The sequence below is a fragment of the Sciurus vulgaris genome (genome assembly GCF_902686455.1).
Source record: "Sciurus vulgaris genome assembly, chromosome: 19".
NCBI classification, from domain to species: Eukaryota; Metazoa; Chordata; class Mammalia; order Rodentia; family Sciuridae; genus Sciurus; species Sciurus vulgaris.
This window is the reverse complement of record NC_136480.1, coordinates 6,916,598-6,943,689: the sequence shown is the minus strand read 5'-3', so window position 1 is coordinate 6,943,689 and position 27,092 is coordinate 6,916,598. Positions and strand designations below refer to the sequence as shown.

Sequence of the window (27,092 nt, the reverse complement as noted above, 5' to 3'; positions counted from 1 at the left end):
CTGTTAGGTATGGACCTCACTCATGCCTCATGACTAAGCACATTGCTTACTTGTCATTGATTTTTTTCATGACCTTGCCAGTCCATGAGTCTAAAGCAGAATCCCAATGCTTTCTAAATATTATTTTTTTTCTGACAGTTGAGAATTACCTATGTAAATAAATTTTGGACTGCATATGGAAAAGTGCCCAATATAAATTCTTTCTCTCTTTTTATATAGTGAATAAGGTTTATAAAAGAAAACAAACATATGAATGATATAAATATAAATGAAATAGAAACTTCAAAAAAACCATTTGCATGTGTTGGTTTAATCCAGAAGAGTAAAGAAAATACCCAGGCAGGCATTTGGCAATGCAGAATTACTACATGTTTTCCTAAAGCATTTGGAACTAGTTAGAAACATCCTGGTTTTATTTAAAGGCAGTATAATATATTTTTAAACTTTGTGTTCAACAAGGCTCAAATTTATTGGTTTTTAGGACTAGAATAGTTTAGTGTCAGCAAAAATATAGATTATCATTCTCTTGAAGGTAGGTGCCAACCAGGTTTCATTCATCTCTCTCTGCAGCATGCAGCACAGTGCTTAGGAGACACTCAATATAAATGTTTTTAAAAGATTTAAGAAATAGCCAGGTGAGGTAGTGTATGCCTGTAATCCCAGCTACCTGGGAGGCTGAGGTGGGAACAGGGTAAGTTTGAAGCCAACCTGGGCAATTTAGTGAGACCCTGTCTCAAAATTAAAAAGTCTGGCAATGTCGCTCAGTGGTAGAGCATCTTGTGTAGCATTTGAGAGGCCCTGGGTTCAATCCCCGGGAACCCGCCCCCCACCCCCAAATTAGCACATTGTCTAAGGCAGTAGTTCTCAAAGTGTGGGCCTGGAACCATCAGCATTAGCATCATTTGGGAAATTGTTAGAATTGCAAATTATTGAGCCCCACCCCAGACCTACTGAATCAGAACCTCTGGAGATGGGGCCTAGTCATCCATGTTTTAGATATTCTAGTGTAATACACTGTTCAGGGACCCTGGTCCAAGAGGATTCCTGCATCCCATCTAATAGTTTGGAGCACATTTGTCCATGCCCTCAGAATGGATTATATTTAGTAGGCTTTACCCTTTCCTATAGTTAAATTATTTGCCATATTTATCCCCATTAATAGAATCCCTTATGACCGTCTTGTAAAATTACCCCATTGACTTGTCCTTTTTGTTACTAAAAAAAAAAAAAAGCTCAGCATTGTTGTCAATAAGCTTTTATCAAGACCATCTGGCTAGGGCTGGGGATATAGCGCAGTTGGTAGAGTGCTTGAGGCCCTGGGTTCAGTCCCCAGCATCTCACTTCCTAGAGGACCACTGGTTCATTTTGTCTTAAAGTGGTCATTAGGAATCCTGAGTCTCCAAATCAAAGACTGGGTTTTCCAAGATTATGAGGGATGATCCATCCCTAGAGGACTAGTTCATGTTAAACAGATTTATAAGATACAAATGTGTAAACTTGAATTTCACTTTAATAATAACAGAAAAATATACCCTTCCCAGGGATTGTTGAAGATTTTTCTATGATTCAGGGCATGGACTTTGTGGGGGTTAGCTTAGGAGTATAGATCATGCACATTCGTGGGCTTTCAGTTTGAACTCTGGCGCCCCTCTCTCTCTCTCTCTCTCTCTCTCTCTCACACACACACACACACACACACATTTATGATTCATGGATTGAAGAAATTTGTACTTATTTCTGATGTCACTGTGATTTAGTTAAGTCCTCTTAGAAAGCAACTGGGCAATATGTTGCAAATTTATCCCAGCTTCTAGGACTTTTTCCAAAGGTCTGGAGGGTATAGAAGAATCCATACATACAAAGACTCTCATAAAAGCATTGTTACTAGAACCTGTATTTGGAAGTAACTTAAATATTCACTACTAGGGGAATGGTTAAGTAAAATATGGTTCATTGACTACATGGAATATGCAGTTACCAACAATGATTTAGAATACCACTAGCACCTCTGAAAAATATTAAGTTAAAAAAGGAGAATAGGGCTGGGGATGTAGTAGCTCAGTGTTAGAGTGTTGCTAGCATGCGTAAGGCCCTGGGTTTGATCTCCAGCAAAACACACACACACACATACATCCCCATACATGCACATAAAAAATGTATGCACACTATTGATTGTATAACGTGTACATGAAAAATCTGAAAGGGACTACACAAAAGTGATCATAGTTATATTAAAGTAGTAATATATGGAAGGCTTATATATATATTTTCTCTTTTACAAAGTTTAACCAGTTGTTTAAAATTACTTCTAGGGCTGAGGATATAGCTCAGTTGGTAGAGTGCTTGCCTCATAAGCACAAAACCCTAGATTCAATCCCCGGCACTGCAAATTAATTAAATACATAAATAAAAATAAAATTACTTCTATAATAAAAACCTTACATGTATAGCTTTTTTTTCCTTAGTGTATCAGTGACCCTAACCAGTAAAGCTCAAAACAAAGAGTATATTTATATTACACGTTGAAGATCCTGTAGCTGTTTCACTCCCTTAAAGCCATTGAAGATCAGTGTAAAGACACTACATGAATTTTTTTCTGCTATACCCAAATTCTTATTTCATATTTAAATTTTGGTTTACATATTGGACTTCCCTGTACTCTTTGCTTGACTATTTGCGAAGGGAGAAAAACAAAATTTAAAAATCCATCTCTCCATTAACAGCCTCCTAATGTTTGCAGCCATATATGAGTTTTAATTTTGCTGATTTCTTAGGTCCTGCAGTCCTTTTGATCTTTAATATATGCTGGCAAATAGTTTTTTTTTTTTTCCCACAAAAAAGCTTCTAGAGTTACTTTCTTTTTATTTATTTATTTTTCTGATACCAGGTATTAAACACAAGTGTGTTTTACTACTGAGTAATTTCCCCTAGGCCTTTATTTTTTGTTTTTATTTATTTATATATTTGATTTTGAGACAGGGTTGTGCTAAGTTGCTGAGGCTGATCTCAAACTTGGAATCCTTGTGTCTCAGCCTCCTGAGTCACTGGAATTATAGGTGTGTACCACTGTACCCATCTCAGAGTTAATTTCTTTTTTTAAATTTTTTCATATGTTGATAGACCTTTATTTTATTCATTTATTTATATGTGGGCTGAGAATTGAATCCAGCGCCTCACACATGCTAGGCAAGCACTCTACCACTGAGCTACAACCCCAGCCTCAGAGTGAATTTCTTGAAAGTCCTCCTCTTTTAAATTTTTCTCTTAAGAAAAATATGTATCTATTATATTCTTTTTTTTTTTTTTTTTTTTTTTTTACTGTAACTGAATGACCTCATGATGGAGTTATTTGGTTTTCCAGCTCCTGGCAAAATGTTGAACGTGTAATCATAAATAGCAGCTGAGGTAGAAGCAGGTCAAGGTAAACTTCTGTTACCAATGACTATTATGAACCCTTGATGTAATGTGTGATAATAATTTTGAAAATTAACAGGTGATTTAACAGGAAGTGAATGGAGGTTTCCCAAAATCTGCATGAACATTGTAAAAGTTACATATACACATATACACACACAAAGAGTACAATAATAACCCTTGAATTAATTCTTTCTTCATTTTTTTTTTCAGTGCATTGTTCTGAAAATCCCAAAGGAGAAAATTAAGTACTTTTGCCTTTGACCCACGTTATAAATGACACTTTGGGGACTTCTTTTGTGAAATTTGTAGCAACCTTGTGACTTAGAATAACGTTTACCTTAAAGTTTTAAAAGCTTTTAAAAAACTGCATATCATTTGCACTAAATATTTCTTCTCTCTTCTGTCTGCCTTCCTAGTTTCTGATGATTTAGCTCTTCGTACAGGCCAAGGCAAACAGCAGCTCACACAATTCATTTTTTATCTTAGATTTTGTGGGTAAGAGAGACTCAGTGTGAAGATACCTCAAAGAGCAAACCTACTGAAAGCAAAACTGTTTTGTTGTTGTTATTTGGGTGCTGGGGATTGAACCCTGGGCCTTGCACTTACTGATGAACACCCCCGCTCTAGCTCTGAGCCACACTCTCGCCTGTGTTTGCTTTTTATTTTGAGACAGGGTCTCACTAAATTGCCCTCCTACCCCTGCCTCCTGAGTAGATTACGGGCATAGTCCACTGTGCCCTACCACTGAGCCGTATACCTCTATCCCTTTTTATTTTATTTTAAGACAGCAGCTAGCTAAGTTGATCATACTGGCCTTGAACTTGCCATCCTCCTGCCTCAACCTCCCAGGACACTGGGATTCCAGGCATGCCCCACCGAACCCTGTGGTATTACTGTTCTGAGAAGTCCAGATGACAAGGTGATGATACACTTTCCACAAGGGTTCTTTTTGTTTCAGTGTTCTCATGGTGAACTTATTGAAATGATTATCCAAGTGGATTTAGTTTATAACTTTATTTCCAAAAAGTTATTTATACTTAACAAAAACATAAAACAAAGTTCATTGAGAATATCCCATTAAAATAAAACATTTATTTTTTTCTTGGGAAATAAAGTTGGCTATTTGAAGTGAAGATTTGCTCTTTGAGGCATCATCACATTGAATCTGTTCTACCCACAGACTCTTAAAATAAAAAAGAATTGTGTAACCTTTAAAAGCCTCTGATGGACTTTTTACATATTTAGAATATAATATGTGAGTAAAGGGAGACCCATCTCCTATTTTAAATAATCATCCTTCAATCAAATTATTATAGCCATTTCCAGTTTCTGTATTCACAAGTTGTCTAATAACCATTTCAGATCTGTTTTTGAATTGACGGAAAATATCCTATTGACCACTTAGAAATAAATTCTAAAGGGAAAAAATAACAGAATGAATCAAACAACATTACCCTATGTAAATTTATGATTACACAAATGGTATGCCTTTACTCCATGTACAGACAGAGAAACAACATGTATCCCATTTGTTTACAATTAAAAAAAAAAAAAAGAAAGAAATTCTGACCCTAAATTGGGGGGAAGATAAGGAAAATAAATTTTGGAGGAATTTATGTGAAGTTACACAGAATCAGTTCTATCATATATACAGTGCCAAGGGATATTGAGCATACCTCAATTTAGATTTAACCAAAACTTCCAAATTTTTGCAAGTTTGCCTATTTGCTAATTTAATTCCACAAACTCAACATTTTTTATTGACCTCTTACCTTATGTGGAAGTCAAAATCTCCCCTTATGAAAACCTAGCCTTAAAAATGATCAGACTGATGCTTTTAAGATCAGAGATTCCAACATGTTGGCTAAATGAACTAGCATCTAGCCCTGGGCTGGCAAATAACCACAGCTCAATTAAAGTTGAGAAAATGACTGATTGAACGTAGTGTGTTGGCGTGGTTGTGTCTTTAGACCATGCACACAATTCACACTACCTGTTTGCCTTTGCCTACTAGAACAATCTTTGATCCTAACAAATACATATACACACAACAAATTTGTTTTTATTATGAACATTAAAATTTAAATATCAGGTTGATTTCCTTTGACATATATGTATAGGGAATATTTACCTTGGCCACCAGCTTTTGACTTCAGAAGACCCAATTTAGTTTTAATCTTTGATTAAGTAAATCATTTAGAAGGCAAATCTACGCTTAAATGTAATCTAACGCATTCCATATTCCATATTACACATTAAGCTGATTTCCCACCACAGCTTTTAATTTTTAAATATAGGTTCTGTTTATCAAGAAAAATTTTAATTCCTAGAGAACAGGAATGAATATTGTAATTTTTCTCATTCTTCTTACATATATGCATTCTATACCTTTCTTAATTCATGGCCTGGTGCATATTATTTTCATATTATTTATATTTTATATTTATATTATTGTATCGATTTTATTTTGAGGACAAATATGGGCTTTTTTCAGTATCATGTACATTTCTTAACACTACAGTTCCCCACATTCTTCGGGAATTCCCTGAATTGCTCATTAAAATGTTAATTTCCATTTTATATAACATTTTTATGGTACATATCATTTTTATGATATGAAATTAATGCCAGAAGAAATTACCATTTTGTTATTCTAAAGCAGGCAAATGGGATACAAAAAGGAAAAAAAAAATGTTAATTATAGACTTCAGCCTTCTCTTGTTGGATCTTTAGTTGTCCTGGTCAGAAGAACAGGTTTTTTAATGGCCTAAGGGCCAGAGCACTGTTTTACATTCCTGTTTTGAGGCTTCCAATGGCAACTGTAACAAAAATTCTGGTTAGTGCTACATCTAGAAGAAAAGTTTTATAATCATGCACAATATAAAATGTTATTCAGACTTATTATTCATGCGTAAAATAAACTGGTTCCCTTTCATACTTTTTGTCTTGTTAGATGAAAACCCTATCAAGTTTTGACCTATTCATTTGTTTATACTTTATAAAATAATTTAATTGCTCAGCTATTTCATATGTGAATCACAAGTACTATCACCACAATTATGTAGCATATAATCTCCTTTATGAGGAAGAGCTGTGTTTATGAACAACTTCACATCAAAATACCAGGCAAACTGATTGACACATAAAAGCAAAGCAAATGGATGAGCCTTAGTTTACATGGACTTATGACATCTCTGGTTAGCCACTCTTCCTGACTCTTCTGTGGATATAGGACGAAAGTAGGAATCTGTTTGTTAAAGATCCATGCAGGAGCTTCCACCCTCTCCGCCCTTGGGCAACCTGCCATTTCTTGCCTGCTCCCACACCTGTTCAGCTACAAGAGCAAAGAAGTGCCCTACTTGACACAGTAGAACTTCTTTTTCAGAGAGAAGGCAATTGAAGGAAGGATGAAGAACTGAAAGAGGACTGAGGTCTTCTCTTGGTTTTCCAGACTTTCGTTTTCTTAATTTCCTTGCAGTACTCAGCCCAACAAATTACACACCTGTTCAGGTAGGTCCTGTGCTCAAAGAAGGACACCAGAGCTCCCTAGCTAGGAGCCTGTAATCTGCATCAAAAGGATTCAGTTGAATTAGCTAACCCACAATTCATAGCAGCGTATGATTCATGGCTGAAGTAAGTAAGTAAGGCAGGAAATGAGTGCTACAAAAAATCAGAGAAGAATTAAGATCCATGTAGAGGGGAGGGCGGGATGGCCAGGAAAAGCCTTGTGGAGAAGCTGGGAATAATTGAACTAGACTTTGAAAGTTCAAGGATTGACAGGGTAACCTTGAGACTTTTTGTTTAAATGCAGAGAAATAAGAAGGGAATCCAAGTGTGATTCCATTTGTATATTTGTATGGATTATCCAGAGTAGGTCATTCCATAGAGATAGCAGACAGATTAGTGGTTGCCAGGGGTGGGGAAAGGGAAGGGGAGTGACTGCTTAATGGATGCAGGATTTCCTTTGGAGGTGATGAAGAGGTTTTGGAGCCACATAGAGGAGATGACTGCACAACTTTTTTTTTTTCTTTTTTTTTTTTAATGCTGGGGATCAAACCCCAGGGTCTTGTGCATGCTAGATAAGTGCTTTGCCACTGAGCTACATACCCTATCCCTGGCTGCACAGCTTTAAGAAAATCCCAGCCAATCAGTTACCATGCTCTGATCCTTACACATATGTAGTGAAATGTCATACTTTACCACATGAATATATACAATTATTATGTGTTGATTACAATTTTTTAAAATAGGGCAAAAAAGAATATATGAGATACCACTGCATTATACACTTTCAAATGGTTAATTTTATGTTCTGTGAATTTTGCCTGAAGTAAAAATTAAAGTTCCCAGCTTGCGATGACCAAAAAGGAAGGGCAAAGAATTTCCAGTATAGGAAAAAGCCTGGTACTCAGGAGGCTGGGGAAGGAGGATGGCAACTGCAAGGCCAGCCTGGGCCTCTCAAAATTTAAAAGAGTAAAACAAAGAGAGGCGACTAGGGATGTAGCACAGTGGTAGAGTGCTTTCCTCTCTTGTGTGCATGTGTGAGGTGGCACTGGGTTCAATCCCCAGTGCTGGGGAGAGGGGAGGAAGAAGAAGAAGAAAAGAAAGGAAAGGGGGGGGGGCCCTGGAATAGTGACTAGGGAATAAGCATAGCTTTGGGGAAACTTCAGAAATCAAGCAATTTGAAGTGGCTAGTATAGGGATATAAGAAGTAAGAAAAATGGTTGAAAATGTAGATTTTCGGTCTGATGATAAAAGGTCTGGAATGCAGGTGAAGGAGTATGAGTTTTATCTTATAAGAAGTCAGGAGATTCCAGGTCTTAAGAAGAGGAGTGAGATGATTTAATCAGATTAACTTAGCAGCTGAATGCAGGGAGAACAGTCAGAAAACTGTTGCAAAATGTGGACCTAACATGTTAGAGGGGCCTGTAGGAACGAGGAGGAAGGGAAGATGGGAGCCCTGCTCTGTTGTAGAGAGACACTCAAGATGTGGTCTGTGGATCGATGCTGCACCACACATTGCTGATTACTGGCCTGGCACAAGTTAGGTACAGATTTGAGGATGAGCATTTAAAAATGTTTGTAATGTCATGATATTCAAGGGCATGATTTTGCATTTTATAAAGGTATCCACAGTGGATCAGAAAAAAAAAATATCTTTCTTTACCCCAGACTTCAAGGACCACTGTGCTAAAGGATGAACTGAATGAACTTAGTGGCTGAGTTCTTGAGGGTGGATACACACACACACACACACACACACACACACACACACACATATGTAGGGGGGGGTTGGTCACTCTGTGCTGGACACTATAGCAGTAAGCATGACAGACAACCACCACGTAGTCCTTCTTTGTCAAAGAATAGCTGGAAAGGACCGGGAGCTTAATATAAGGAAAGAATTCTGATCACTACAGCCATCCAATAGTGTACAGGCCACCTAGTGGGAAAGAAAATGCTTTGTCATTAGACATTTTCATATGCAGTTTAAGTGACCATCTGTTAAGAAGTCTTGCCTTGGTGGGAAAAATGAAGTAGGTGACTTGTAAGTTCCCATCCTACCATAAGGTACTCTAATTCCCTGATCTATAATATTAACTTAGTAGCATACATTTCCTTTGTAATTGGCTTAGAACATTAATATATACTAAGTTTCTGGTCATTTTCATGAGCACTTGTAATTACATTTATGTAAATGTATATACAGATTAGGTTTACAAATTTATCTTAGAGTTAGTTACATTTTTTGTTCTTGTAAGTGCTGGGGATGGAACCCAGGGCCTCCTGCATGCCAAGCATGTGCTCTACCACGGAGCTACACCCCCAGCCACACAGTTCCCCAATTCTTTTTAAAGAAGTTATTATTCTCCAGTGCCTTCTCAGCCATTCATTTATTTCCAGCCTTCATATTTATAGTAAGTTCCTCTTTCACGTGATGTTTTTCACAAGTAATGCAAATTTCTGCAGAAGCAAGTTACATAAATTACAGGCAAGCTGCTGACCTTTAAATCATTTTGTTGTTGCTCCTGTGATGTAACATCATGATTGAACAAGACCCAGCATGACTACCCTTTTGGGGACATCTTTGGGTTGCCATTTTTGATATGGGTGAGAGTTGAAATAACTTTTATTATTCAATTCATTTGACTTAGGCACTATAAATGTTGGATTGTGGTGAAGTCCTAAGACTTTTGTAGGAATGATATCCTCACTCTTATTTGAGGGAAAATTCTAGAACATTTTTAACTCAAATAAGGGACTTTTTTTTAAAATAAGGATTATTTTAATGCTCATGGTATCAGGAGAAGAAAAATGTTAGTTGTAGAAGAAAAAATTAATTTCACTCAAAAGCTAATAGAATATGGGATTAAAATAGTTCATTTTCATCGTGTATTATTAAAACTACAAATACTGATCTTAAAATATGGGTAAAATTTTGACATGCGCCTAGAACAGCACCTGATATGTGATAGGTACTCAATAAATATTTATTGAATATTGTTCAGTGATGTAAGGTGATGGACAGGTCACTTCAAGTGGAACAATAGTGCGAGCATAGGAACAGAGGTAGGGAAAATATGAGTTTAAAGAAAAGCAAAGAGAGTTTCTTTGACATGGCATTTTTGTGTGGTGAGCAGTGCGAAAACTTTTTGGCCACATAGAATTTGTGCCTTCTTAATTTCTGCACGATATTTGTAATGTCAGTAATGACTAATTCTGATGCTTATATCCAAAGCGAATGGCTGAGCTTCAACATGCAAAAGTCATTCCCCCTGATGATTCTGGGTTTCCGAACCTCTCCTCTCTTTCCTGCTTCCTCTCCTTCCACTTTCCTCTCTGTTCTTGCACAAGGTCTGGTTCTTCTTTCCTCTTCCCTCCCACTTTTTTCCATTCCCAGTGGTTCCTGCATTCTGTCTTTTTCCCCCTCCTTTCTTTCTCTGTCCCCCCACTCCCCACCCCATGGCTCTTCTCCCTTCTCCTTTTCCTGATTCTCAGTGCCTCTTTTTGGTTAAGTCTTTAACTATACATGGAAATGACATTTTTTTAACAAAAATCTTCTAATCAAATGATAAATAGAAGAATTTATCTGAATCCTTTTTACTCTGAATCCGAATTTTTACTCTGAATTTATCTGAATCTTTTTATGTTCATTTAACATGAACGAAATGTTTATGAGACAAAAGTAAAATTGAGTATCTCTTATAAATGGGTTTTCATTGATTTTTTTATAAAGTATTAAATTACTAATCCTTAAATTGGCAGAATTGGGTCAAGAGGCCTTGCTTGATAAAACCTTGTAAAAGCACAGTAGTTTGTTGAGGTAACTCCTGATTGTCTTTAACAACCTTTGTTTCTACCCCATTTTTTTTTCAAAATGGTGCCTATAGCAGATGATTCTTCAGCATATAATTTTTTATTGCATCTTCATATGTGCAGTTGCACAAGAGCTGGAATATTTGTCTGTTTTGTTCATCCTGTATCCCCCCTCGTCTACAACACTGCTAACAAATAGCAGATGCTCCGCAAATAATTGTCACTTTAATATTTTACTTCTACAGTCTCGTTCTACTTTCTAATCCTCAATAGCGCCCATGACTTTTTGGAATTATTAGGATAACTTTGTTTACAGTTGATTTATAAATGGAACCATATGATTTCATGTTCGGAGAATGCTTTCTTTCCATTCATTGTACCCTTTAGTCTATTCCACAGATAAAATTCTTAACCAAAGTATCTTTTAATCATCTTTTCTAAAAATTGTTTCTTAATTAACTCAAAATACCAAAGGCATCACTAGCTATTGATGATAATAGTTAATAGTGATTGAGCACTTAGTTCTGTATTGGATTTTAAGAACATAACATACATTATCTCATTTTACTCTTCCAGCAACCATATAAGGTGTATGCTGTTAAGATGAGATGAAGAAATAGGTACAGAGAGGCAAAATAACCTGCCAGGTGATAAAACAAGAACTGAACTGTCTTGAACCCAAACAGACTGAACCCAGCCCACCCTGTCTTGCACAAGAGCCTAATTTTCCAGCATTTGACTTTCCAGAGCACGAGATGTCTGCACCCACACCCCCCACAACCATTCCACAGGAACAATTAGATCTACACATACGTAACCATATTCAGGTGTAACTTGGATTAGATTTAAACTTTGAGTTGTTCTGGTTCACTGCAGATCAGGCTTGTGTCTTCTAAGTAGCAAGTCGCTTGAAAGAACAGTCCCTGTTCTTGTTGCCTGGAACAAGGTAAATTAGATCATGAAATTGTTAATTTATAGTCAGCTACTCCACCATCACTTAAACTCAACTACTATTAGGAAATCCTGCCCTCCCCCTCAAATTCCTCTTAATACAAGTAAAGTCATTTTGTTATCTGAGGATATGGATGTCAGTTGAATAGTAAATTTTGTATGACTGTTGTAAAAATCTGGGGAATGATGTGATTTGCCCATGTTGTGTTCTGTTCTCTGATGGGATCACTCAGCTGTGGCATAGGGTGGACAGGGCAGTGTTAGACCCGGGTATAGTTGTACCTTGGAATCCACAGAGGTTGGTCCCAGGACAACACAACTAGGATACCCAAATCCCCAGATGTTCAAGTCCCTTATATAAAATATCTTAGAACTTACATGTAACCTACTCACATCTTTCCCATGTGCATGGATTTTTTTGTTTGCTTGTTTGGTTGGTACTAGGGGTTGAACCCAGGGGTGCTCTACCACTGACCTATATCCTCAGTGCTTTTTATTTTTTATTGTAAGACAGGGTGCCACAAAGTTTCTAAGATTGTCCTCAAACTGACGATTCTCTTTTCTCAGCTTCCTGAATGACTGAGATTATAGGCACGTGCCTCGTGCCTGGCTTCCTGTATACTTTTAATTATCTCTTGATGATGTAAAATACCTAATATAATGTAAATGCTGTGTAAATAGTTGTTATACTATATCATTTCAGGAATGATGACAAGAAAAATAGTCTATAGGCATACATGTTCAGTACAGATGGAATTTTTAAGAATATTTTCAATCCATGGTCGATTGAAGCTGAGGATACAGAACCTCTGTACATGGAGCTCTGGCTGTGTTTAGTTTAGGATAAAAGTCATTTGGAAATGTTTGCATCCCTCCATCTTCCCCCAATACACTGAAGAGAATTTTACTTTGACAGTACTATAGTCCCTTCCCTTACCCTTAAAAAAAGTTGATCCTACAAGGTCTTTTCCTAGATTTTTGTGATAAAGGACTAAAGAATGAATGGAAAGAGACTGGCCATGAAGTGCTGGAGAAGATTTTGAATTGATCTTCATAATAAAGTGCTCGTAAGGAGAGGAGAAGGGAGAGATTTTGAATTCACTGATCTGGGAATGGAGAAAGTGTTTAGATGGGAAGGCTTTCAGCAAAGAAGACATTTTGGAGAAAATGGTATGTGAAAAAATCAAAGGGATCACGTAGGTGTGTGTAGGGTCAGTGTGCTGAGGGCAAGAATAGACAGAAGAGAAGAAGGAACTTTCAGAGCACAGACAATAGACAATCTCAGAAGTACCACAAGGAAGAGGGACTAAAAAGCAGTCATAAGATGGGGTGAGAATCAGGAGAAATCTGATCTAAGGGAGGAGAAGTTTTCTTTCATAGTGTAGAAAAAAAATTTTCTGTGCTAGGGTTTGAACCCAGGTCCTTCAGCATACTAGACAAGTACTCTATCACTGAGCTACACCTACAGCCCCCTGTTTTTTTTTTTTTTTTTTAATTTAAATTGTCGATTGACCCTTATTTTATTCATATATTTATATGTGGTGCTGAGAATCGAACCCAGTGCCTCACACATTCTAGGCAAGCACTTTACCACTGAGCCACAACCCCAGCCCCAGCCCCCTGTTTTTATACATTTTATTTTGGGTTTTCCAGATTGTTCTCAAACTTGTGAACCTCCTGTCTCAGCCTCCCAAATACTTGGGATTGCAGGCGTCAGCCACCATGGCCAGCAAGAATGGACAAAATATTCAGTGATGCAGAAACAGAGATAATGGTATGCTGGATCCAGCTTAGACCAGCTCAAGGAAATCATTTGTTGAATTTTCAGGATTTTAAGGATCCAAGTGTTTATGCAGATCCATTATTGGGAGTTAAATTGTGTATATTTATGACTAAACAGGTTGTATTAAAAAATAAGGGTAAATATACAAACCACATCAGTTTGTAATTATTTTACATTGTTGGGATTAGCTGAGGAAATTGTACCTGTGTGGTGGACAGTGCATGTGCCTTGTTGTGTGTTACTACACCGTCTCTTCCCAGCTGTGCTCAGTGACATCATGTTGGTAGCTCCTAGTCACAATAGAAGTGTTTACACCGTAGAAATTGGCAAATCTACAAAACAGAGCATCTTTTTCTATGCCAGGAGGGTCAGTTAAACACTTATCAGCACACCATTAGAAAAATAGAGTGAAAATCAAGGAGTCTAATGAATTTAGCAAGAAGACAACTTGTCAATTGTACCTGAATTTCAGTGCAAAGACAACAGCCATGGAAAAGTGAGTAGAGGAGTGAAATAATGGACCTTGCTGAGACAAGCGTTTGAGACCAATAAAGTTAAGCAAATTGTTGTTGATGGTGTTTCATATTTAATTGCAGAACTTACAGAGTATACACAATGCCGATATGCTTTATTAATATCCAGAAATGGACACCATATGCAAATTTATTTTCTGGTGGAACCTTTTCTATTGAAAGAGGAACAAGTTATCTGTAGAATATACCTTGGCTAATGCTGCTATAGTATTTCATGATTAATATGACACTGGTTGTTAATTTAAGAAGTTTTAATATTTTTAAATGTTTTAATATTTCCTTTTAAAGGAAATATTGTCAAGAATGAATGTTTAATTTTATTGAGTACCTTTTTTTGCATTTTTTTAGGTAATCATATGGTTCCTTTTTGAAATTTGACCTAGTACTATGACTTTTTTGGGGTTTTTTGTTTTTGTTTGTTTTTCAGTACTGGGGATTGAACCCAGTTCTACCACTGAGCTACATCTTGGTACTGGGGATTGATCCCAGCTCTATCACTGAGCTGCATCCCTAACCCTTTTTGATTTTTTATTTTCAGACCAGGTCTCACTTAAACTGTTGAGACTAGCCTCAAACTTGTGATCCTTCTACCTCAGCCTCCTGGGTCACAAGGATTACAGTTGTGCACCACCATGCCTGACTTGAGACATGTTTTTAAAGATTTCTAATGTTAGATTTCCTTTACATTTCTGAGATAAAGCCAACTTGATTATGGTAAGTGTTTTGTTTTGTTTTTTGTTTTGGGTTTTTTTTAAGTGCCAGGGATAGAACCCAGGGCTTCATACTTGCTAGGCAAGTGTGCTACCACTGAGCTATCTCCCCAGCCCTGATGAATTCTTCAGTTAGCATTTTACTTATAATTTTGAATCAATATTAACAAATGGAATTGATATTTTTTCTTTTTGTGAGATTTTCAGATCATTATGCTATTTTGGGAAAATTAATTTGGTCATTGTAATTTTTTTGGAACTCAAGAAATACTTTTATATTTTTCTTCCTTGAAACTCTGAAAAAAATTTACCTATAAAATTATCTATGCCCAGAGCTTTTTCCAGAAATAATGCTTTGATAAGTTTTCAGTTGTTTTTATCATTAATTATTTTTCTGTTTCTCCAATTCTCATTATTTATTCCATTTCAGACAGATTGGTTTGAGTGAATATTCTCGCCAAAAAAAATTCTTAGATATAAAATAGTTGGATGAATAGATATGAACAGCCCCTCTCTAGTGTGAATTTTATTTAAGGGTGAGGTGATTCCCTTTTATCTTCACAGCCATATCTCTAGATTACAGGGATGGGTAAAGGGGATTTATCACCTATTCAGTATAAACCAATCTATATTTAACTGACCAGACAGAGCATGTGCAGAAACTATAATTCTTGGTATATTTATCACCCCAGAATGGATCTTGTCTCTGCCCTGCTATATTTTGTCTCTGCAGATTATACCTTCCAAGATACAGTGCAATTCTGAATGGATACAAAAAGGAGAGTTCTGCTCTCAGTAGTGGGGAAGGGCATGGGGAAAGTTTGAAGAATTCTGCCTGCCTCTGAAAGTCCTAGGAGCCAGCCCAGTTTTCTGCTGGATCCAACTCTTGAGGCTGCAAGCTAAGCATAGGCAGCAATTTCCACCAAATTTTTTTACTTTATTCCTACTTCTTAATAAATTTGTATGTATTTCCGAGGAACAAGTATTAGGGAAAGCTAGTATGACATAATCTTAACCTGAAATCGGTGTTATTTAATGTTTTAGATATTTTTCTTTATTAATATTATTTTTAATTAACTTGTTAATATTAATAATTAATATTAATTAAATCGTTTATTTTCACACATGTGGATCCTTTTCGTAGTTGCCTTAAACATAAATGTCAAAGTGGTGATCAGTAATCTCTTACAGATAAAGCCAATTTCATGTGTTATACATGTTATTATGTAATGAATATTTGATATGGATGCTTGTTTCATCGAATAGCAAATCAAATAGTGTTCTTGTAAATTGCTATGATACGGATCAGCAGTCATATCCAGAGAATACAGAATATACAGGCAGAAAACACTGAGAAATTAGCTGTACCTGTAGATGACCATGTCCCACCCTGAAAACAGAATAGTTGCTTTATTGTTGATATTCAGTTTTCATCAAGAGGTTTTCAGTTCCCAACAGAAGCACCAAACAATACTAGAGAAAACAAAGCCAAATACACTGGCTGTCATTTATGTTCTTTCACATTAGAAATAAACTAATTCTATTAGTTTAGAAACTGCTTATCTTCCCAATCTTCTGCTTTTATACCATGCATTAGGTAGCAGAATAGTTCTGATACATTCCAAATTGAAAGGTACCAAAGTAAAAAGGAACAATATTTAGAAGTTTTGTGGAGGTTAGATTATAGAGATGTTGGGTCTGGATGCTGGGACACTTTAGCCTCCTGATGAGACTTTTGGCACTAAATGCTGTTTTGTCTTTGTGGAATATACTATGCTAGGATCCCGGAGCCATTTGTAAGAGAGCAAGGATATGAGTCCTTCATTTAGAAAATCTGCTCTCTGAATCTTCCCCTGAAAAATCTGCTCTGCATGGAGTGCTGTACCTACCCTACCTAAATGGTGTAGTTCACTTCCATACTTTATATGTGAGGCTCACCAACCATGCACCATCTAGGCTGAAGTTGAATTTCAATAAGTATCAACTTTGCATTGTATAACATTTTTTCAACATCTTTTGAGAGTTTTGTTTTTTTTTTCTTGTGTTGCTGGTAATAAAACCCAGGCCCTCACCCATGCTAGGCAAGTGCTCTACTGCTGAGCACATCCCAGCCCTCTTTTGAGGTTATCGAACCATTTAAGACCTATTTTTCCATAAGTCTGCACAATAATATCCTTATAAGTTTGACATTTAAGATGGATGAGATTAAAAAACGAGCTTTGCCTCGTGTTAGTGACCGAACTAGGAAAGTAAGACAAGTGAATCTAAAACGTGTCTCTTTTGTGAAATCATTTTAAGAAGACCTTCCAGCCCTGCATGATTTATAATGAGTCATTTGGTGGTTTGTTGTTACTTCTAGGGAATATAAAGCTCAGGGAGATCAAACGTTCAAAATGAAATCCAGCAGAGAAAATCAATTTATTTGTGTATGTACATTTTGGCAGCCTAGATATCTAAGAATTTTGAATATGTGTGCATATTGAAATTCCTTATTTCTTTTTAATTGTCCAGATTTGAAAGAAACCAACTCTGAACCACAGATACACAACAAGAAGGCCATTTTCTCAAACAGGATTGCCCTTTAACGGTAGGTAAAATCAGAATTTTTCATACTAAATTTGCATTTGAAAGTATTCTTTTTAAAGGACATGCCAATTCTTTGTGGTATTTTACTGTCAAATTTCTTAGAGAACTTTTATTTTTGACTATCACAATGCTTTCTGCTGTATAATATACCAGTCATTTGGAGTTCACAGTAACAGATTTGTCTTAAGACAAATCTAAGGTAGGAAAAAGACCTGGAAATTGAGAAATAATACCAATCCTTAAAAATAAATCTCTAATAACTCTTTTACATTCCTCTTACTTTTCTACCCAAGTCATAATTATAAGTACCTTATTTTAAGTTTATATGATACTTATATTAAGGTAAAAATCAAGGTATCTTGACTGGTTCCCCATAGACCATGCAACCATTGTCTCTGATCACAAAGATATGCAAAGAAGATGCATTTCTTTCTAGAAAAGAGATTGCTGAGTTAATAGCTTAGTACCCTACATTGAAACTGCTTCCTCCCTGGGACTTAGATTGGGGTGTGATTCCAGGGGCTCCAGGGAAGATTCTTGGAGAGTCCTCCACTGAAAATGTATACCTCTTGAGCCTGTTCTCTTAGGGTTTAAGCCAGTTCTTTGTCCCCAAGTATATCAGGGGAAGGCAGGAAGATGTAAGTCACTTTAAGGTTTTATGTAGGTTTAAGAATCTTGATGGCAGTCAGTAAGGAAGGTCACAGGATGGTTTATTTTTCCTGAAATCCACAGGCAAATTGAATCTACAACTTTGTAAAAGAATTACCAGATAGATAGATAGATAGATAGATAGAGAGTTATACGTGGGGGTGTATGTATATTTGGATTAGTACAATTAGTTTTGTCTCTTGAGAGGACCTAAAAGTAGTGCCTCCCCGATACAAGCCAGATTGTGGTTTTCAGAATCATTTTCCCCTACAAGAACCCAGAAGCCTTTGGAGAAGTGGCTGGTTCCAAGGCTAGGGCAAGGACAGTACAGCATGAGCCTGGAGGGTCTCTTGGTGCCAGAAGGTGAGGATGTGCTCAAGGAGAGGTTAGGCGGGAGTAGGAAGAGTCCACAGTGGCTGAAGCTGGAACAATTAATGCAATGATATAACTATAGGATTGAATTATAAACCCCCAAATAAAAGTATAAATATACTTGAGTCCAGACTAACACAAATAAATGACTAAATAAATAAATATAGTCAAAGTAAGGAAAACTCTTACAGAGGAATTTCACTTAGTAAATGTCAGAAGAGCCGGCACTGTGGCACACCTGTAATACCAGTGACTGAGGAGGCTGAGACAGGAGGATCGCAAGTTGGAGGACAGCCTCAGCAACTTAGGCCCTAAGCAACTTAATGAGATCCTATCTCAAAATAAAAAATAAAACGGGCTGCAGATGTAACTCAGTGGTAAAGCACTCCTGGGTTCAATTCCCCTTACCAAAAAAAAGAAAAGAAAGAAAGAAAAGGAAAAGAAGGTAGGAAAATAGAAAATAATCAGAGAACTGTGGCAGCAGTTGCTGCAGAAGGCTACACCAATGAATACTAAAATTAGTGAGAGGGTGGAAGTGTTTAAGTAGAAAGAGGATATTAGCATAACCTCAAAATATTCCCTCCCCAAATGTGTATTAATTATAAGAGGAAAAGCACTAACTCCCCAGTGGAGAATCCTGGCAGATACCAGTATAACCAGCGTCAATGCCAATAGTGTTAAGACCTGTTGAGCTCACATACACCTGACTGGCGGTCCTGAAAAGGGAATATCACTGCCTTTGCTCTTCTTCCCCCAAATCTACAACCTCAGTGGGCTTGCGAGAAGCCTGAGACAAACCTAAGTAGAGGCACTTTGCAGAACACCTGACCTGCGCTCTTCAGCAGCATCAGGCATAAGAGAGAACTGAAGACCAAAAAACTGGCACAGATTTGAAGGAGGATCTGGAGATGAGGCAACTCGATGCAGTGTGGCATCTGGTTTGGGCCTTGGAACTGGAAAGGAACATGAGTGGGAAAGCTGGTGGTATCCAAAAAAAGTAGTTGATACTTTTGTGCCCTTATCCATGTGTCAGTTTTGCTAACTGTGCTTTGGGTTTTACCTTTGGGGGAAGCAAGCTGAAGGTTCCATGGGATCTCTCTATCCTTGTAACTTTTGGAAGCCTTAAGTCATTTCAAAGCAATAAGTTTTTTCATTAATTATTTGCTGTGCTAGGGATGTAAACACTAGGCAGGCTCTCTCCCAGTGAGCAACATGCCCAACCCCAAAATAATGTTTTTAAAAAGTCACATTGGAGTCAGTAAATAATCATTCTTATTAGGTTTCCACTCATTTATGGAGTTGAATTTCTGTGCATTTGGAGTTTCAGAGTTAACCAAGTGCATTCCTTGCATCAGAGCTGTTTCTGGAGCTGTGTTTTTAAAATTCTCCTAGGTTTTTTGTTTGATCATTTGTTTTTGGTGTTTTCATTCAGTGCTGGGGGTTTAACCCAGGGTCTCCTGTGTGCTAAGCACACACTACCCCACTGATCTACACTCCTCTGCCCCTTTAATTCTCTTCATACCTACCTCCAGCTCCATCTGTGCAAGTTTGGTCTCTACTTTGTCCATTTAATGCTTCAGCCAGTTACTTTCAGTTCCCTATAAGACCTTTGAATGAGAAAAGATCCCCAGATCCCCAAGCATGTGCAGAGGTCCTGGGGTACATCCCCAGCACTGCAAAAAAGAAAAAGGAAAAAACAAAAACCAAACAAAACTCCAAAAAGCTTTGCCTCCTTAGGAACCACCTCTTACCAAAGTTTTTGGTTGGTGACAGGGTGAGATGCAAATATGCAAAAAACTTGACAAGTATTTTGATTAATAATCTTTTGACCCAGGAATCTTCATTATCCAAGATGAGATTTGACCAAAAACTTAGCATTAGTAGTCTTATATTTGAATGGTGAGGTGAGAGAAAGCAACTATTTTCTTTAGACAGAATGTCTGGGGATGCAGTGAATACAGGTAGTCTAAAGGAACTTGGATGCTTAAAGAAGTCAGGGACGGCATTAAGTTTGCTTAAAAGTTGATTTAACTTTAGAAAAGCCAAAAGCCATTTAAAAGAGACAGACCAAACTCTTACAACACAGGGACAGGTACGTACTTTAGCATCTCAAACTGAGTGATCTGAGTCGTAAGGTTTGGGCATGGAAAGTGAAATGCTGAGTATTTGGAATTTGACCCTGAAAAAAAAAATTGTTTACTGCCAACTTTCTTGTATGTTCAACCAATTTAGTAAACTTCTGTTAGTACTGTGAACTACTGTTAGTTCACAGTTTTAGGTGAAAGGAGGAATAACAAAAGATGTACCTAAAGCAGTGAAATTCATAGAGACAGACAGACAGTAGAGTGGTGGTTCCCGGAGGCTGGGGGCAGGGAATGAGGAGTCACTGTTTAATGGGTACTGAGTTTCAGTTTTGCAAAATAATGACGTTCTGCGGATTGCTTATAGGTAACTTTGTCAACGCATGTACTGCCACTGAGCTCTGCACCCTTTAAATGGCTTTAAATAATTAAATACATGGTTTAAATGGCAAATTTTATGTTATGTGCATTTTACCACAATTTTAAAAACTTTAAAAAAAAAGAATAGCAGAAGTCCTCTGTAGTCACATTCCACTTTGCCTGGGTGTCCAATGTCCGGTTTGGGGACATTGGAGATGTTTGTCCTTAGGAAACTTTTATTTTGTTTTGTTTTTTCAATCTAGAGATGACTCTGGACACCATTTGCCAACTGGCAGTTTAAATGGCCCTTTATACCATAAATTGTGAAATTAAAAAAAAAAAACTGGAACACAGGAAATGGCAGAGTTAGGGTGGCTGCGAGAGTTACTTGTGGGGTTAATTTATAACTAAGACAAATGAATCTATAAAAAGAAGAAAAGCCCCATAAGAAAAATGTTAACTGATGGTAAGGGAGAAAAAGGGCTTAGATAAAAGATACCTGAACTTGTTTGGTCTCAGTGATTTTATGACTGAGGAATTCAATTATAGGCATACTGGGTGGAGCAAATCACAGTTCTGTAAATTACTAATAGGACACAGTGATCTTTATCATTTTCTGTATGTTCTATGTATGCTCACATGCTGAGTTCAGGCCTGCCTTCTGCACAGCTGCTCAGCCTGGCCATACTGCTGTGAATTGAGGGCTTTGGGGCTGACACATGATCACATATTCTATTAAAATCTTAAATCTGAGTAGGGGGTACATTAGCAACAAGTTCCAGGATTAGGACAAATTACTTTTTAATTTTGACTATTGGGTCTGTTTTCATTTTACATTAGTTTTATTTCCTCTTGATGCTGGGAATTGAACCCAGGGCCTTCCTTATACAGGCAGAGTATCCTATTGAGCACTGAGCTACAACCCTGTCTTCCTTTAACTTCTTTTAAGGCATTTTTACTACTGTAAAACTGTGAATATATGTTTTTTTTTTAAAAGATCACACTTAACCACACAAAAATGATTCTTGCTTCCATAGTTTCGTCCAGTTCTTGTTAATGTGTGTACATTTTTTTACTTTCTGACATTTACAGTGTGTTGTAACATTTCCACTCAGCTTCTTTCCCTGTTAAACAATATGTATTTTTCTTTGTTTCTTCCTGGCTTTCAGACCTGTCATGTGGGCACAGTGACATCACCTAATCTCCTAAGACAGGTTTTAGGTGATTTCTGGGTTATTTTTTAACTATTAAGCAATTATTGCTTATTCTTATACTTTTACATACCATGAATATTTTCAGGCCTCTTATTTCATTTAATTTCAAAAGTCATTTTCTTCTGATAAATGTCCAGGAGAGGAATTTGTGTGTCAAGTGGTTGAGCAACTACATTACTCTTGTGCTATTAGTTTTTATGACATTGCAAGTTGACCCGAGGAGATATTAGTAGCACATGAACAAAACGTGTAGAATATCAATATGTTTAAGTGACTTCTGTAAATATAAATGCATTACCACTTATTTTGATTTTATGTCTGTAATTGTGGAGAGAGGGTGGAGAACAGAGAGCTTCTCCACTTGTGTAGGGATTAGATAACATGTTATGTGCATTGTTATGTGGGTGACTTTTTGTTGTTATATATCTATATAAACAAAAAACCTCTATAGCAAGAAAATTGGGGATTTACAAGTTTAAATAAAATGTAAAGACTGTGTGCTGTGGTTTCTTATGGCTTTTAAGGCCTGGCATCACTAGTTAAGGAAGGAATACAAGCTTTTGAAAATGTGGATTTAACAAAGTAAGATTTCCATACAGATGGATACAAGTCAACTTTTAAAGAACGATTTATTCAAAATAAACGACTTCAGGGGGCTGAGAGTGTGGCTCAGTGGTAGAGGGCTTGCCTGTATGCATGAAGCTTTTGGTTCAACACCCAGCACTGAAAAAGCAAAGAAAAGTTAACTATTTTAAATTTGTAGTTTGTATATATGAGGGAATAATTTTAGAATAAAAAGAGCATAAGAAATTTTTAAGATAAAAAATTACATTGTTGGAGTGAATTTAACAAAGATTATGGGTGAGATTCTTTCCTTTTTATTTTCAACTGTTTGGGGGTTTGTGTCTTCATTATCTCTCCTTGCCCAATTTTGTTTGCCTTAAAAAAAAAAAAAAAAAAAAAAAAAGGCCTGGCATGGTAGTGCCTATAATCCCAGTGACTTGGGAGGCAGAGGCAGGAGTATTACAAGTTTGAGGCCAGCCTCAGCAACTCAGCAAGACTCTAAGCAACTTAGTGAGACCTGGTCTCAAAAATAAAAAGTGCTAGGGGTGTGGCTCAGTGGTAAAGAACCTCTGGGTTCAATCCCCAGTATTAAAAAAAGAAAAAGAAAAAAAAGTCAATTATGAGCTCTGTAGTTCAGTGTGGGCACACCTGGTTCCTTGGTTCCTTTCAGTAACTTCTGTGTTACAAATAGTATTTATGAATTGTACCAAAGTGTTTTATGGTAAGAGCGCAAACATTTGAAGCTACTACTGTTATTCCATGGAGCAAGAGTGAAGCAAATGTGACCTCATTCATTTTATTCTAGTTTTTTTTTTTTCTTTTAAACTCATGAGCTCCCTGTTCTCCAGATCCTGTGATCTGAAATAATTTAAATTATTTGATATTTTTAACCTTTTATTCTCCCAGTAAGCAGGACATAGGAAATTAAGTGACGCAAACATCTTTAATAATCTTTAAAAGTCATAAGACTTGGTAGCCGGGACAAGAAACAATTAGGAATAAATTTCAGGGAAATGCCATAATGGCATGGCTTTTGTTTTCTTTTGTTAGCCAGCCACATGGCTTTCCTTTCAAACTCAAGGAGCATGTAGTGTGGTCTCCTTTTAAGACTTCAGCTTCATCTGCATCACAGAAATATATATTTCCTTAAGTTTACTCACTATAATTTGTAATTGCTATTTTTCTTATCTGTGAAGGAAGTACAGCTCCCACTGGGGAAATACCATGTTAAGTTGATCCTAAAATAAGAAATCTAAGGGAGAGGTCACATCCTAATAACTTGTACAAATCTGAATTCCCATGGAGCCTTGAAATCATGTTGTAGGAGGAGAATATTAACAATGAGTTACTGAACTTCTTCCAGATAATGTCATGAAGTTGAAGCACTTTTGTATACAGAAGTGACCAATGAAGTATAAATACAATTGACAGGACCTAATTTTTTAAAGCAATCTATTACGAATAGCCAGAGAAATCGAGCATGACTCACAAGCCACAAAAATCTTTTTTTGATAACTTTCACTAGAAATATAAGGTTTGTTACTCAGGAGATATTGCAATAATTACATACAGTGAGAATTATTTTATTGGTTACTATCGAGAAGTTTAATAATCAACTTTTTTCTAACCCTGACCTCTAGTTAGACTTTGGAAGATTCCTAACCATGTAATTCCAGAGAAATTCTCTATTTGGGGAGTTAGGCCATTGGGTTGTGGTTTCTCCTTTTCTGTACTTGACCATCTCTTTAAAAAATGCTAGACCTCAGTTTCATGATCTGTTAAGGAGAAAGGTGTTTATCATGAGAATCAAGTAGGAGCACATATATAAAATCAAAAATTTTATAGCCTTATATATCTCAAAGGTATTACTATAATCATTGCCTTTACTTTTTTTAATCTTTTCCAAATGAGGAAATCAAAATAGAGGTCAAGTAGTCAAGTAGCTCTATCTGTTCCACTCAGGCTCATGGTCACCTGTACACAGTAATTGCACCCTACTCACTAGCCAAATCTGTCATTTCCTCAAAAGATAGGACCTTAATGAAGCTGCCCCTTTACACTGTGTATAGAGATATGCATTTTACAATGAGGATGGGTTGTTTCCTATCACACACTAACTTTCTTTGAGGATATCGTTGGAAATGTCTTAGGTGTTTTCCCTTTATTGCTTTTGAGAAATGGGCATCATTATTTCTGCGTCTTTGCTTGATGGTTACAAATTAAAGCTGAGCAGAATGTATTTTTGTCTGCAATCTACTGATACTCATTTCATTCATGCTACTAATGAGTTTTCAGTCATTCAAGATTTATAGGAACATATTTGGGTGCCCTACCTCCTCAGACCCATTCTGTAGCAAGAGCCATTTGTTGAAATTATCTAGATATATCTGCATTTATTTTTTAAAATTTCCTACCCTACGATAAAACAGTATAATGCAATAAGAAATAAATAAATTTTGTTTTGGGGAGTGAGAGTATAGCCCAGAGATAGATAGAGGTCATCCTTAGCATGCGTGAGGCCCTGAGTTCAATCCTGAGCAGCTCCCCAAAAAATTACTTGCTAGACTGCTTATCTTTTTGATATGAGTTCAGAGACTCTGTGAGGCTCTTCAGGATCTTTCTAATATCTTCATTTAGGAAAGCATTAAGCTCCTTCCTTGTGTTAATTATTGTTATGTACCAACGTGACAAGCAGGAGATACAGGAGGCTCGTGCTGGCACCCTACCACATATTCACCAGAAAAGGAAGCTGGCCCTGTGCCTAGTGGGGACACTCAGTCTTCTAAAAGTGCAAGGCCCCTGCATCCGACCATGTGGACTCAGCCACTCAAGTTCGCATCCTGAAGAGCAGCTCTCCTGGAATGAGTGGTAGCCTGCACTTGTCAGAGTGACTTGACTTTTCCCCCTAACTGATACATGGAAGTTGTAAAACAAAAATCTTGCCAAGGCATGTTCTTAATATGTGAGGTGATTATTTTACTAACCAGACTTTTGAATAAAAGTAATACCAACAATAAATAAACTTTTTTTTTTTGAAAGAGGGGTATACTTTTTTTCCCAGGAACCAAATGCTAGTAGGCGAAAAAAAAATCTTTCCATCTATGTTCCTACTGATTGTTGCTATTATTAACTTGTTTTTCCAGTTTTTAAATTTTCCATTAATATTGTTTTAGTTCAGATTTTTTTCTTATTATTTACCTAAGTTATTGCAAATTGATTCCCTGACTCAATGATTCACCATTCCTGTTCCATACTCAAATCCAGAGCTTTTCTTTTTCTTTCTTTCTTTTTGTTTTCCCCAATTTCTGTCTTTCTAAAATTCTGTGTTGGCATTTCACCTCCTTTACCCTTGAAGGAGCTTTAGAGGCTTTTTGGTCAACCTGAACCTACCCCCTCCATGTTATCACCGGCAAGAGTTCAGACAGGTCAGCTCAGTGCTCCCCTACAAGCATCAAGTTCATGACTGGAATAGACCAGTTCTACAGCACTATGGTTGATTTGAGACTTCATGTTTTGTAGGTTGTTGTTTGTTTTGGATTTTTTTTTTTTGTTTTGTTTTTGTTTTTTTGGTAGTAGTAAGAATTAAACCGAGGAGCATCTAGCTCTACCCCTGAGTTACACCCCGACAACCTCTTTTTTTATTTTTAAATTTTGAGACAGGGTCTAGCCAAGTTGCCGGGCTGGCGTCAAATTTGCTATCCTCCTGCCTCTGTCTTCTAAGTAAGTGGAATCACAGGTGTGCACCACTGCATCCAGCTTACATTGTATCTACTGAGAACAGAGACAAACTTTGGGGTATCCCTAGTGCTTAATACAATTCCTTGTAAATATCATGCAAGTAATAAATTAATAATGTAATTGAAATGAAATTATTCAGTGTAATTGAACAGTATTATTAGCAGTCTACATCACTAACTTATTTTTTAATTTATACACTTAGGGTATAAAGTATGATTTTAGAGAATTGAGTTATTTTTTTAAAAAAAGAACTCTGATAGATATTTATAGGTTGAACACCCCTAAATGTAAAAATCTGAAATGCTCCAAATCCAAAACTTTTTAAATACCATATGATGCCACAAGTGGAAAATTCCATACCTGACCTCATATGACAGGTCTCAGTCAAAACACAGATATACTAAAAATATCGTATAAAATAATTCACAATATATTGATAAGGTGTATATGAAACATAAATGAATTTCATGTATAGAGTTGGGTCTCCTCCCCAGCCTATCTCATTATATATAGATACAAGTATATAAATGCAAATATTCCAAAATCTGAAATTTTGGTCCCACGCATTTCAAATAAGGGATCCTTGGCCCATAATTTCAATCTTGTAGATATAACCTTTGTTTACATGTTTTTGTTGCAAATACTGAAAATAAATCCATTAAATACATGTAGGTCCACTACAAAGTACTTCTTTTTTTTATATAGATAATTGATTAAAAATATATATATATACACCTTGTATATTTAAGCCATATTTGAGAATAGGCCAGGATAGGATTATCAAAAAAAAAAAAAAAAAAAGAGAGAGAGAGAGAGAG

At 36.6% G+C, this 27,092-nt stretch overlaps 1 protein-coding gene across 12 annotated transcripts in view; it reads left to right on the top strand.

Moving 5' to 3' along the window:
• PPARG (peroxisome proliferator activated receptor gamma) overlaps positions 1 to 27,092 on the top strand; it is a 138,792-nt gene that overhangs the window by 7,582 nt on the left and 104,118 nt on the right. For 8 of the 12 annotated variants that reach the window (XM_079122304.1, XM_079122303.1, XM_079122294.1 and 5 more), the window contains exon 2: positions 17,223 to 17,298. The gene's annotated coding sequence lies outside the window, so the exon portion shown is untranslated. Of the gene's footprint in view, positions 1 to 7,513; positions 9,988 to 10,645; positions 12,882 to 13,301; positions 13,460 to 17,222; positions 17,299 to 27,092 lie in introns of those variants that run through there. The other 4 variants (XM_079122300.1, XM_079122293.1, XM_079122299.1 and 1 more) reach the window with 4 other exon arrangements.